We start from the raw sequence: 13,352 nt of genomic DNA, 5'->3' as shown, positions 1-13,352 counted from the left end.
CAGAAAGAGACATCCATCATCCGGCTCGGACACCTTCCCACAATGCCCTGCGCTCCTGGAGTCGCTTATGTGCAGGAGCGTTAAAACGGTTCCTTGGCGTATGCTGGTTGCAGGTGCTGCGCGGTGTTTCTGGCGCGTCGGTAGAAAAGCTCCACAGTTGGCTGGTTTGGAGGTCATGCCTGACCAGGAGAGGTCGGCGCCACCGCCGGCAGTCTTTTGACAGGCGGCAGCGGGATCTCGCGGGACATCGGGGATGGGGGCACGTTGGTTAACCTTCAGCCAGGGCCCGCGTCCATCCCGCCGCAGATTGCCTCGGATCGCCCCACTCAGTCCGAGCCGCTATTCAAATGAGGAGCCCGAGGAGGGCCGGGAAAATATCAAAGCCTGAAGGTCTTTTACGCCGGGACTTCTGCAGCGTAGAAGAAATGGTAACGAGCGAGAGAAGTCCAGGAAGAAGGATCGAGAAAGCTGAGAAAACATAGTGGGTGGAAAAACAGGGTACTTCAAAGGCCTCAGCAAACACACACACCCATACACACAACTTTTTCTTCAAATGTCTGCTGTGGACAACATTTTAATTGCCGCTGGACTCTGTTGTTACGGGTGGTGTTTTTTTTATTTGTTTTTAACTCCGGGAAAAGGAAGGACAGCAAATTGTTGACGGAAGACGCATCTATGGAATTGAATTTAACATTTACATTTACAGCATTTACCAGACGCCCGTATCCAGAGCGACTTACAGTCAGTAGTGACAGGGACAGTCCCCCCCTGGAGACACTCGGGGTTAAGTGTCCTGCTCAGGGACACGATGGTAGTAAGTGGGGTTCGAACCTGGGTCTCCTGGTTCATACCAATTGACGTGCGTGCCGTGTGCCGAGTCAAGCTGCCCTTCGAAACGTGAAATACGTGTGCTGTGTGAACCCATTTTCGTACTATTAATCATACTTAGATGTTTATCAAGCCCATTATCGTGGTTATTATCCCTCCGCGGTTTTTATTCCAAATAAATGGCCAAAAGAAATAGTTTATGGCGCACGGTGTGGTGTGCCGATAATGCACGTTGGGTAAACGTTCTCTACGTAACCCGTAAACGTTCTGACAAGCCTCGTATCTGGATATTCGCGATGCTATTCCAACTCGCCACTCTCAGACGTGGAAACGGGCGAAATTGCAATCCGCACGTCTCCGCGCCGCATAGGGTCCCCGGTTGTCACATCAGATTGTCACAAAATGGCGACACATCGCCGTCGGAGGCCGTGTCCAGAGCAATTTTCCCCGGCAACGAGGGGAGACCGAACAAAGAGCGTTCCAAGCGCCGGGACGGGGGGAGAAAAAAGAGAGGGGGACGCGCGCATGCCCAAAGGCCCACCGGACACGCCCCTGGTGAAAAAGGGTGGCGTCTACGGCCGGGCTTCAGGGCCACAGGCAGGCCTGTCTGAGAGATAGAACAGTCCGGGTAAATGGCGCTGGCGTGACGCGGTGGGCACGAGGACGTGGATCGTGTGCCGCGGCCCCCGGACGATGAGGTTTGGCGTCCGCTTCCTCTTCCTGTGATCTCTTTATCCGGATATCTCCCTCTCTCTCTCGCGGAAGACATCCGATGACAGGGACCTGGCTGGGATATGGCGGCAGATGCCGCCGCGTTTCGCCTGTGCGGGGACGGTGGAAATCGGGATGTTTAATTGGATATAAATCATTATCTGTCCCGGTTCCTGCGGAATACGGGCAATAACAGGCACCGCGAGGATCGGCAACACCGGTCGGGCTTCCGTGCCGGCGCTAAATCTCGCCGATATTAAATCATAGCGCCGCGCCACGGGGCCCCCGGCCGCATCCGTTTTATCAAATTCGCCGGGCAATTCATCGGGGGCCCGCCCGCTCCGGGGCCTCGTAAGTCAGCGTCCGATTGTGCCCGTGAGGAGTGTGTGTGTGTGTGATTTATAATCATTTATACAGATTTATAAAGATTTATAATTTGATTTGGAAATTAGGCCTCTCAGTTCGCAGCCGGACAGGGACGGGATTTTATAGGTTTTCAGGCCGGCCGGAGACGGGCGAGGGTGAAGTGGAAGGAGGGCGGCGGCCGGTGCCAACTGTAAAACTCGTCCGGAGCGGCGTCTTTACGGCCCTGGGCCCGCGCCCAGCGGCGGGGAGGGAGGAGGCGGAGTGTAGAGAGGATTTACGGTGGCCGCCGCGCAACCTCTCACCTCCCAGTATTTGCAAAGGGGGAAAACGGATGGTGGAATTACATTACGCCGGCCGATCGATAACCACAAATATTAAAAAACGGGAGGGGGGGTGAAAAAGAGGAGACGGCGTCCTTAGCCGAGGAGATGAGTGGAGAGATGATGCCACTCGGTTTGGCACACACTCGCACACACACTTTTTTTTGCCATCTTTTTTGGGGACTTGTGGCAGTATTAAATGCCACTTATGTATATTCAATGTGTAACTAGCTCGTCACTAAGATATGAATGCAAAACACACACACACATCTGCCCACTCACCCCACACACACACTCGTCCACCCACTCGCACGTCCGCACAGCATAAACAAAAACAAGCACGCGCGCGAGCATCATGCATGCACAACCCCACACACACACACACACACACACACACACACAGGCTGACAGAAGAACCCCGGCGTGTCATGTGCACCCCTGATTCCAGCTGCTGCCGCTTGGCACGTGGGGAGCATGCGACGGCGGGAGAACACGCCGGAACCTGCCAGCGACCCGCACGTCACGGGGACGAGAGAGAGAGAGAGAGAGAGAGAGAGAGAGAGAGAGTGAAATCGGGTAACGAGGTGGAGGGGTTCGTCCGTCCCCGCGTCCCCATTCAATATCACGCTGCAGCTTAAACAATGAACTTTCAAAGCGCCGACCACCTGTGCCAACTCCCCCAACAAAAGCTTTCGACAAACGTTTCCCGGCTGTTAGTAATCTCTCTCTCTCTCTCTCTCTCTCTCTCTCTCCCTCTCAGGGGTTTAACCAAACACAAAGGCGCGACCTTTAAGTTACAGTGGCCAAATGAAAAGGTGCGGCGCAACGTCGAAGCCAAGCGGGGCGGGCGGCACCTTCACAAAAGTCCTTTAAACGCACGCCGCCACCGGGGACGGGCGGTGTCCGTCACCGCTAATAATGTTTATTCAGTCCGCATCGCGTCTTCACCTCAAGGTCAAACCGCCGTTAGGCCGTCTATAAAAAAAAATGAAGGTTTTATGGCGAGATATAAAGCCGACGTCCCATCCCTTTGCCTCCGTCGGCTCTTCCGCATTTATAGACAACTGAGAAGTCCAAACTTTCTGTAACCATGGAGACCACAGTTAGGACCTGATTTTCGGGGGGAAAACTTTACGCTGGCCATTTTGTAGCATACGCTGGAGTTTAACAATTTAACCTGAACGGCTTCCGCACGACTAACCAAATGTCATCAAATGGATCGTAATCGTTAAGTGATTTAAGAGATGCTGGTAGTCAAGCAAAGACTCTTTTTATCCATTTTTGGGTCAATAACTGAGAATTATGAACATGTATGCATTGCAAAATAGGCAGGAAGCCTCAGTTGCTTAGTAATGGACCCTGGATCAAGATGTTAGGAGTAAAAATGATAAGATGAAGAAATTTACACTGGTCACTGTCGATGGCGAAATTTTATAGACAATACTGTAATGAAACCATATTAATTAAAAAATATAGATTAGTTAGGAATTCTATAAAATGTGCTTAAGAAGCTAATGCATTTGCCACATGCTTCTTCATACACCATTAGGCAGTTATGTGGAGTATTCCACGAGAAAGCATCAATACTTTCACATTCAACAGAAGACTTATGGCGAATCAATCATCCTTTTTCATTCCTGCTCTTTCAGTCTATTTCTGTTGCTTTTGATGAATCACTTTTGCCACTATACAACCTGGACAAAAGGCAGCATTTACGGCCATTTGCGGTGAAAGGCACATGCAGCCGGTGTACCGGGGCAATAATGATGCAGATGAGATGTTATTGTACAGACTTTTATTTTTTCTCCCTTCCCGCCTCTCGTGAAACGCACCCGACGTGTACAAGTTGGTTGGGCACACGTGAAATATTGACGGGATGATGCTGGTATCAGGGATGAGGATTAACCCGCATTCCTGATTTGTGATGAACGCAGCAATAATCCATTTTTGTCAGATGGATTGACTGGTTGGGATCTGCAGCACCGGCGACTGGGACAGACACGCGGTTTCGGAAGCAGAAGATGGCGGGTCTTTTAGTTGAGTGTAGATGGTTGGTGACCTGAACGACACCCAAACACCTTGTTTGTACCTTTATTTAGAGTTAATAAGTTATGGAGCTAATTTCATTACCAATTGGAGTCTATAGCTGACAGTGGACGTGCATTTTCATGTGCACCGTAGTGATCGTAACACAAGGTTTAACTTGTGATTTAACAACCGCCATTGGGGCAGTGGTGGCCTAACGGTTAAAGAAGTGGCCGGTTCGAATCCCGATCCACTGAGGTGCCACCGTCCCCACACACTGCTCACCACGGGTGATGGTTAAATACAGAGGATGCGTTTCACCGTGCGCACCGCGTGCTGTGCTGCTGTGTATCACAATGACAAATCACTTCACTTTCACTGGTGCGTCCCTTGTCACATACTGGGGGGCATGGCCACGCAGTATGAGCAGTGGGCAGCCATGACAGGCGCCCGGGGGCAGTGGTGGCCCAGCGGTTAAGGAAGCGGCCCCGTAATCAGAAGGTTGCCGGTTCGAATCCCGATCCGCCAAGGTGCCACTGAGGTGCCACTGAGCAAAGCACCGTCCCCACACACTGCTCCCCGGGCGCCTGTCATGGCCGCCCACTGCTCACTCAGGGTGATGGTTAAATGCAGAGGACAAATTTCACTGTGTGCACCGTGTGCTGTGCTGCTGTGTATCACATGTGACAATCACGTGCGGTTTAGACGTAGATCATGAACTGATTCGAGTCAGAGTCGCTCCCACACATTCTTCCAGCCAGTGGCAGCCGGGGGGACAAATGGCCTCCTTTGTTTTTTTCGAGCCTGCCGTTGCCAAATCGCCCAGATCGCCTCCCGGCACAATGGAGCAGGACAAAGCGATTAACATGAGAACAGGTACGTCTGCTCGCTATGCGACAGCGACGGCGGGAATCCTGTCACTCTCGTCTCACCGCGTGCAACACCGCCGACGGACGCGAATTCCCCCGAGTTTATTCACCGGCGGAGCCGGAGCGGGGGCCTGAGTCCGGGTAAGACGAGCATCTCATTCTGGCCCAACAATGGGTGGCACGCTGCGGTAAGTTGGCGGTAAACCGTTACAGATAACGCCGAACTGGTCAGTGGGCGGACGTAATGAGGTCCATCGTGCGGCAAACGCGCGCGATTGCCCATCCGGTGAGATACGGCGACGCCGTCAGCGTGCTGTAGCGTGCCCTCGCCGATGCACCTGCCGCCTCCAATAAAATGGAGGAACTCCGGCATGAAAATGGAACGAATAAAGCGGTTCTCTCCCCGCCGCCAAGTTCCACGCCGACGCCATTAAGCATATTTAATGAAGGTTTTCCCGCATAACTCCGCATTTCCTCCGGTGACATGCAGTCTGCGGCGGCGGAGCAGTCGACAACAATCCCACCAAGGCGAGGGGTCGGCTAGAACACGGAAAAAAACAAAAGCAAGACTGTAAACGAGCTCGAACGGAACGTTAATCGCCGGCTTAGCCGTCGAAATAAACGCTATCAAAGAGCCCCGGCAATTAATTAGGAGCCAAGGACCTGACCTTCAAGGTGCACGCACCCACGGCGTGTTGGTTTGTGGGAGATTAGGGGGAAGAGGGCTGAATTAATCTCCTCTCGGTCTGGGATGGCATTAGGATGCAAGCGAAGAGAATGAGGATTAAGGGAGAAAACACGCACACGTCGAGGAGACGCCCCCAACATGTGTGGGTGGTGGTGGCCTAGCGGGTAACACACTCGCCTATGACACTACCATCATGTCCCTGAGCAAGACACTTAACCCTGAGTGTCTCCAGGGGGGGAATGTCCCTGTAAATGGGTGTTAGTGGCCTAGCAGGTAACACACTCACCTATGAACCAGAAGACCCAGGTTCAAACCCCACTTACTACCATCGTGTCCCTGAGCAGGACACTTAACCCTGAGTGTCTCCAGGGGGGGACTGTCCCTGTAAATGGGTTGTAGTAGCCTAGCGGGTAACACACTCGCCTATGAACCAGAAGCCCCGGGTTCAAACCCCACCTACTACCATTGTGTCCCTGAGCAAGACACTTAACCCTGAGTGTCTCCAGGGGGGGACTGTCCCTGTAAATGGGTGGTAGTAGCCTAGAAGGTAACACACTAGCTTATGACACTACCATCGTGTCCCTGAGCAAGACACTTAACCCTGAGTGTCTCTAGGGCGGGAATGTCCCTGTAAATGGGTGGTAGAAGCCTAGCAGGTAACACACTCACCTATGAACCAGAAGACCCAGGTTCAAACCCCACTTACTACCATCGTGTCCCTGAGCAAGACCCTTAACCCTGAGTGTTTCCAGGGGAGAGGACTGTCCCTTTAAGTGGGTGATAGTAGCCTAGCGGGTAACACACTCGCCTATGAACCAGAAGACCCAGGTTCAAACCCCACTTACTACCATCGTGTCCCTGAGCAAGACACTTAACCCTGAGGGTCTCCAGGGGGGGACTGTCCCTGTCACTACTGGTTGTAAGTCGCTCTGGATAAGGGCGTCTGGTAAATGCTGTAAAAATGTAAACATGAAAACCCGTGGTCCCATCTCCATCCCAGCAGAGCTGCCCTCCACAGGTGTGTCTGGACGTGGGAAACTCAGCGACGGTGTTTTTTTGTGCGTGCAGGTGCACGTATTTAGCGGAATAACACATTTCCGGATCATAACAGGTAGCGATAGAAACACGCGCACACACATTTTATGCAAAGGCGGATCAACATGCATCGCTGCAGACAAGCCGTTTATATTAAATCCCATTAGTCTGAGCCAATCCCCACCCATCATGTGTCACCCAACACCGCAGCACCCCCTACGCCCGAGCGGGAGAGGGGAGAGGGCTTCCTCCAGCCGTGGCAGCGCATGTCAGGCTGGTGCCAAACCTACTTATTTCCCCATCAGATATACCGTAGTTTATACAGCAGCTCACAACACATACATCTCGGGGAATGGGCTGCAGCGGCGCCGGCGCGGTCAAAGAGTGCCCTCTAGAGGCCCCGGGTGGGAACTGCGGGCAGAGGGGCATGCCGGTGCCATGCCACAGCCTGGAGTCGAGCACAAACACACACACACACACACACGCTCACACTGAGCGACTGGATTAATCTCTGTGCTACAGAAAGGTTGGTGGTAGAGAGAGGAAATGTCAACTGTCCCCTCGCCCGCTCTCCTGTACCTGCCCACGTCAGGGCAGGATCAGCGCGATTAAAAGCACCAATCAATAAAGGCCACCGTGAAGGCACCTCCAAATTACTGAGGGTCAAAGTCAATCGGGTCGGCCCTTCAGCTTAGGCAAACATCTTAACAGCAGAAAACGGCACTCGTGGCTCCCGGGCTGGTAAGATATGTATTATCGGTAATATAATTTATATTTATGGTGTTAAGCAGACAATCAGTAGCGACGGGGACAGTCCCCCCCTGGAGACGCTCAGGGTTAAGTATCTTGCTCAGGAACCTGGGTCTTGCGGTTCATATGTTACCAACTGCAATAATCCATAAATACCACCATATCATGTGACAATACACTCATTATGCCCGTATATCCACAAAATCATAAATGCACTCTGGTAAACTGTGATGGGCCATAAAAAAATTGCATAATTTAGCTTTTGTGTGCTAAATAACGCTATATACACAGTACATATAAAGAACAGGAAATCAGGAGAAAAAGAAGGTCCTTCCGCAGGACGTAATTATTCCAGCGGCTGCGACGCGGTGCATTTACACCATCACTCTTGAAACGTTCGTCTAGAAACAGCGTCGGGAAAATAACCGCCGCTGCCTGAGGAGGAAAAAAATAAAAAAACAAAAAAAAATGTCATGATGGATGTCGACACCCGAACAAGTTCACCCATCAGTAAGAGAATTCATTTCTTTTTCACCGACTGTTGGCAATTTTATTTATTTATTTATTTTTTTGCCACGTGAACCGAGTCTACTGCCTTCCACGCGGGGTTAAGTGACAACCAATTTAAGCATTTCAGCACAGCTAGATAAATATGCAAAAAAAACATAATGAGTAACGTTCTTTTAAAAAGACGCGGCGGGGTACGGGGGGATCGCTCTCGTCAGGTGAGGCCAGACTATTACCGTTATTTACCGCCGTCGACGGGCCGGTGGGGGAGAAGGGGAGCGTCGCCGAACATCAACACCGTCCAGATTGCATTACACGTGTGATTGACAGCAGTATATTGGCTGGCGAAGAGACAGCGGCTGCATCTTGATTTCTCGCAGCGAGTACACACTTCGCCGGGGGATCATTTGGTGTCGAACAGGAGGAGTTGGAGAGGGGGGGGGGGGGGGGGGTGAATTATTAAAATTGAACCGAATGAGTGCTTTTCATTATTTCTGATATTTTTCTGATAAAGCTGCAGCCGAGTTGGAGCTAAACTGCAGACAGAGGAGGTGAGCTGTTAGGATCCGTGTTGGAAAAATTTAAGAGCAGACGCGTCTTACAAGAACTCCGGAGGGGCCCAAACGGGTCCATCAGCGCTAAGAACGTTTCCCTGGTAATGAACCCCTTTCCAGAATGAACCAGGCGTCCCGTCTGAATCTGTGCTCCTGAATGGCTCAGGTAATTCGATTTTTATTTCATGAGTACATGTGAAGGTGAAGAAAGTAAATAATGAAAAGAGGTGGTGGCCTAGCGGTTAAGGTAGCGGCCCCCTAATCAGAAGGGTGACGGTTGAATACAGAGGACTCGTTGTCACCGCGTGCTGCGCTGCAGTGTTTCGCGCCTTGATGCGGCAGAAGGGCCTGATTAGGAGCTACTCCCCGATTGTCGCAAGTGTATGATTAAGGCGTTAGTTTGGATCCTTCAAAAATGTGCAATCAAGAAATTGGTGGAGGGGGATCGATAGCGGCACATCATCCAGTGGGAGCCACCGGATCAATTAAGCAGCGACAGAAGTGTTCGGACGTCGCATTTAATCTTCTAATGCGTTGTCGCAGCGTTGGCCGGGGGGAAAAATGACTTCTGAAGGGCCGCAATCAATCGCTGCTCACTTCTTCGCTTGAATCGTTTCAGCAACTTTCAGATACAAAAAAACTGCAGAGATTTCAAACTGTAATAATCATAGGTCACTGGAAGCACGAAAAGGGGGGGTGACCAATCGATGGCATCGGCTTTAAAATAAAATACCTGATTTATGGTGGTTATAATCCAGTTGAAGAACATTCCATAGCCGCTTCCTTTTAAGATAATTGGTGCAACGTTCCATAGGTGTTACAGAACCCTACAGAATATCGAGGGAGTCAAATTCATCACAGCACAGTCAAGGATTCATTCATTTGGAGATATTACACACTGGACGCGTGGGCAGGTTATTAAAAAGACTACCAACAGGAGGAAGTGATCACGTCTAAAGGCTTCGGCAGATAAGGTCACGGATTTGACCCGCACGCATTGAGCCACCAATCCCAGGATGCACTTGGCGCGTCATGCTGTAAATGGTAATGCGTGGCGGGATCGGTTTTCCTGACAGTGGCGCTCCGTTAAAGCGGCCTCTCCCTAATGGCGGCCATTACAAATGCGCTGTGGCATCTGCCTAACCAGCCCACTCCGCCCAGGAGCGCTCGGATTGGATCGGCCCCCCCGGACTCGGGCGGGAGAGCGAGACGTGAGCGACGGGCCTGCTCCGGTAGAAGTCTGCCTTCGCGTCCGTAAATAAAGCGATAAAAGCGCTGTGCTTTTTAGATTGAAAGAAAGATGGAGCGAGGGGAAGGCCCCAAACAAAAAGAGGCGAGTATCCGGGCCCATCTCGTGTTCCCGGCCTCAGTTCATCGCTTCCACGAAAAGCCGCCTCCAATCTCGCGTCTTGGAACGAGCAGGGTGCCGATATCGGGCCGCGGCGCTGCACCGGGTTCCGGGCGAGGAATTCCACTTAAAGCGCCTGTGTCTGAGGGCACAGAAATCGCATCAGACCAACGTGAACTTCGCATCGCCGGGTGGCGGGATGAGATTTGACCAGACTATTCCCGAAGTCGGGCACAGTTAGGATCAGCGGCTCCTCTCCGGAGGCCGGGACGAGAGATTAGACGCCGGCTCCCGGCGGCGAGTGACGGCTTCCTTAATCTCGCCACGCGGGGGGATCTGGGGGCGCAGCCTAGATTCGCCCGGATAAAGCGGGCGGCGCTCGCGAGCGCCGAGAGAAGATGGGCGGGAGGTATTTTTGCAGGGAGGGAGGGTGTTGGGGGAGAGAAGTGTCACCGGAGTCGTGTCGAGTCTAAAGATAACGGTAGCGCTGCGGCCGCTAACTCGCGGCACCGACATCTTCAAACGGGCTGGAAATAGGGCTCCCCTCGAGCCTCCATCTCTCCGATCTCAGCTGGGCCGTCCTAATTAAAAGTGTAACGAAGACTTCACAGGAAGGGTGAGGGCAAGAAGGGAAAAAATGAACGCAGAGATCGGGAGCACTCGAGGCCCTACATTTAGCAAACGGGAATCTGTGCGAATGTTTCACGTGGTTTCCGATCATAGCGGTTGCTCAGTCACACCCGACTTCCTCATTCTGGGCTATTTAACCCCAAAATTGTCGATACGGAGGGAAACGGAGGAGAAAGGGAGGGGATGGATGTACAGTACAGTCCAAAAGTTTGGACACCTTCTCATTCAACGTGTTTTCATGACCATTTACGTTGGTAGATTCTCAATGAATGAACACATGTGGAGTTATGGACTTAACAAAAAAAGGTGAAATAAGTGAAAACATGTTTTATATTCTAGTTTCTTTGCTCTGATTACTGCTTGAACACTCTTGGCATTCTCTCGATGAGCTTCAAGAGGTCGTCACCTGAAATGCTTCTCCAACAGTCTTGAAGGAGTTCCCAGAGGTGTTTAGCACTTGTTGGTCCAGCTCACCCCAAACCATCTGGATTGGGTTCAGGTCCGGTGACTGTGGAGGTCAGGTCTCCACTTTTTGTTAAGTACAGAACTCCACACGTGTTCATTCATAGTTTTGATGCCTTCAGTGAGAATCTACCAACGTAAATGGTCATGAAAATAAAGAAAACACGTTGAATGAGAAGGTGCGTCCAAACTTTTGGCCTGTACTGTAGATCCATCTCCTCCCTTTCCCACCGTTTTTTTACGCTCGCAATAAAACGTGACCACGGCCACTACCAACACCAACATGAAGATTATCAGCACTTTCATTCGGGCCTTTATCTTCTAATGCGCACAATATATGAAGGGATTGTGTTCATGGTGGCTGATGAAATGTCCTCAGCCTTGAGTGAAGTCTGGAGAACACTGCAGTCTTTTTCAGGACCAATAAACGTCTCATTTTCTCCCGCTTTCCCCTTATTTTCATCTCTGAAGCATAACCTCATTATTTTGGTTTTTCCTAATGAAACGGACAGACTCAACTAAGAGGCATGGCCAGCGGGCTCTGAAGAATAATGACTCGGTGCCGTCACAACTTCTAAGCTGTTTGCACACACCACCGTGTAAACAGAGAGCAGGAAATGATGAGGCCCGGCGCAGGGCGGCCGGTTTCAGGCCGACGCGGCCAATAACGGAGACTTATTACGGCCAGCATCGGGTAATTTTACCCTCATCAAACAGGCATCGACCAATCGGTTTGCGGAACAAAATCCTCCCGCGAGGGTCTCTCGAGGAGAGCAAAAGAAAGTTCAACGCACCGATTAGTCTTGCTCAGAGCAGTTTTTATGAAGACCGTGCAACACTGGGGAGCGCCATATATAACCCACTGGCTCTGTTTCTTATCACCCAGTAACAAGATATTGGCTAGTAACTAGCCACCCAGCCCTTCTTGTTGGTCTGGAGTTATTTCTGATGCAGAGATGAGGATTTTAGTCAGGAACCTGCACAACTCCACTTCTGAGTATTATTTGAAGGTGAAGGGTTCATGAAGGTTCATCAGCATACGTGTAAATTACATTTATATTTAAGGCATTTGGCAGACGCCCTTATCCATGTGCTTCCATGTCACCATGGATGAAGTGGTCAGTTCTGGTTCACTAGGACCCCCAACTATGAATACAATCTTTTTATTCACTCTGTTCTAGTTTCTGTACAGAAGTCAGACAAGAAGAAGGTTACAAGTTCATCTAAATCTTCTCTAAAGAGGAAGGTGTTGAGCTGCCGTGTGAAGGTGCTCAGTGACTGAGCTGGAAGTTCATTCCACCACCGAGGGGCGGAGACGGAGAAGAGTCTAGATGAGCGTCTTCCTTTTACCTTCAGAGATGGAGGGACCAGGCGAGCAGTACTGGAGGCTCGGAGTATACGAGGTGCAGTGCGAGGTGTAATAAGGGCTGTGAGGTAGGATGGTCCTACTCCATGTTTGGCTTTATAGGCCAGCATCAGTAGACCCGCCTGTCCCTCTCAAAAGACTAAATTAAATATACAGTAGTAGTAGTATTATTGCCCAGGACACCGGAACATAAAGGTAATGCCGTTACATGTTAAAACCATTCAAAAAGCGGCACATCAGTAACATTTCCTTGTAAAATATTTTGTCCTTATGCCTCATCAGGGACATTTTGCCCACCAACTTGGTCTTTTTGGGAGGGTTTCATAATTTTGGTAATAATTTTAATATAAATAAATATATTTGTAACCATTAAATCCAAACATGGAAAAAACACGAAACATTCTTTTTGGTACTAGTACTAGTCTCACTTATTCCTATTGCTAATTTGAATGAATTCAAATAGTGTCATAAAGAGACAAAACACTGCGCTGGGATATTTAAACTGGCATATAACCGTTTAATACTTCACATACTTATACAATGGATGTATACGCCTTTGTCACGGTGTACTTCACAGACTCAGTTCCAACATTTATTTTTAATATGGACATCCTGGTACTTCCCGTTTGGGGTCAGACTCGGGTGGCCGGTCACACGGGTGGAAGTGGAACAGAAGATTCATTTTTAATGCAGACGGCTGCCGCCGCTCTCCTCCATTCAAGTGAGATGCAGTTTTTAGATCATGTATTGTGCAGCCGGCGGCGGGATCCGGTGTAATCGCACAGTCCACTTTTTTTTCTTATTATGAATTGTATTAGACGTCCTCTTGGCCAGAAACGAAGAGGGAATGGACGGCTCTGCTGATCAGTCCTTGACTGTGAGAACTTTCTCCT

General features: G+C 50.5%; 1 protein-coding gene across 5 annotated transcripts in view; it reads right to left on the bottom strand.

Moving 5' to 3' along the window:
- The window catches only part of diaph2 (diaphanous-related formin 2), a 324,298-nt gene that overhangs the window by 259,301 nt on the left and 51,645 nt on the right, over nt 1-13,352 (bottom strand). The gene's annotated exons all lie outside the window — the stretch shown is intronic.

The sequence above is a fragment of the Denticeps clupeoides genome, chromosome 18 (assembly GCF_900700375.1).
Source record: "Denticeps clupeoides chromosome 18, fDenClu1.1, whole genome shotgun sequence".
NCBI classification, from domain to species: domain Eukaryota; kingdom Metazoa; phylum Chordata; class Actinopteri; order Clupeiformes; family Denticipitidae; genus Denticeps; species Denticeps clupeoides.
Note: the sequence above shows the minus strand (reverse complement) of the source record. Positions and strands in the feature narration are given on the sequence as shown.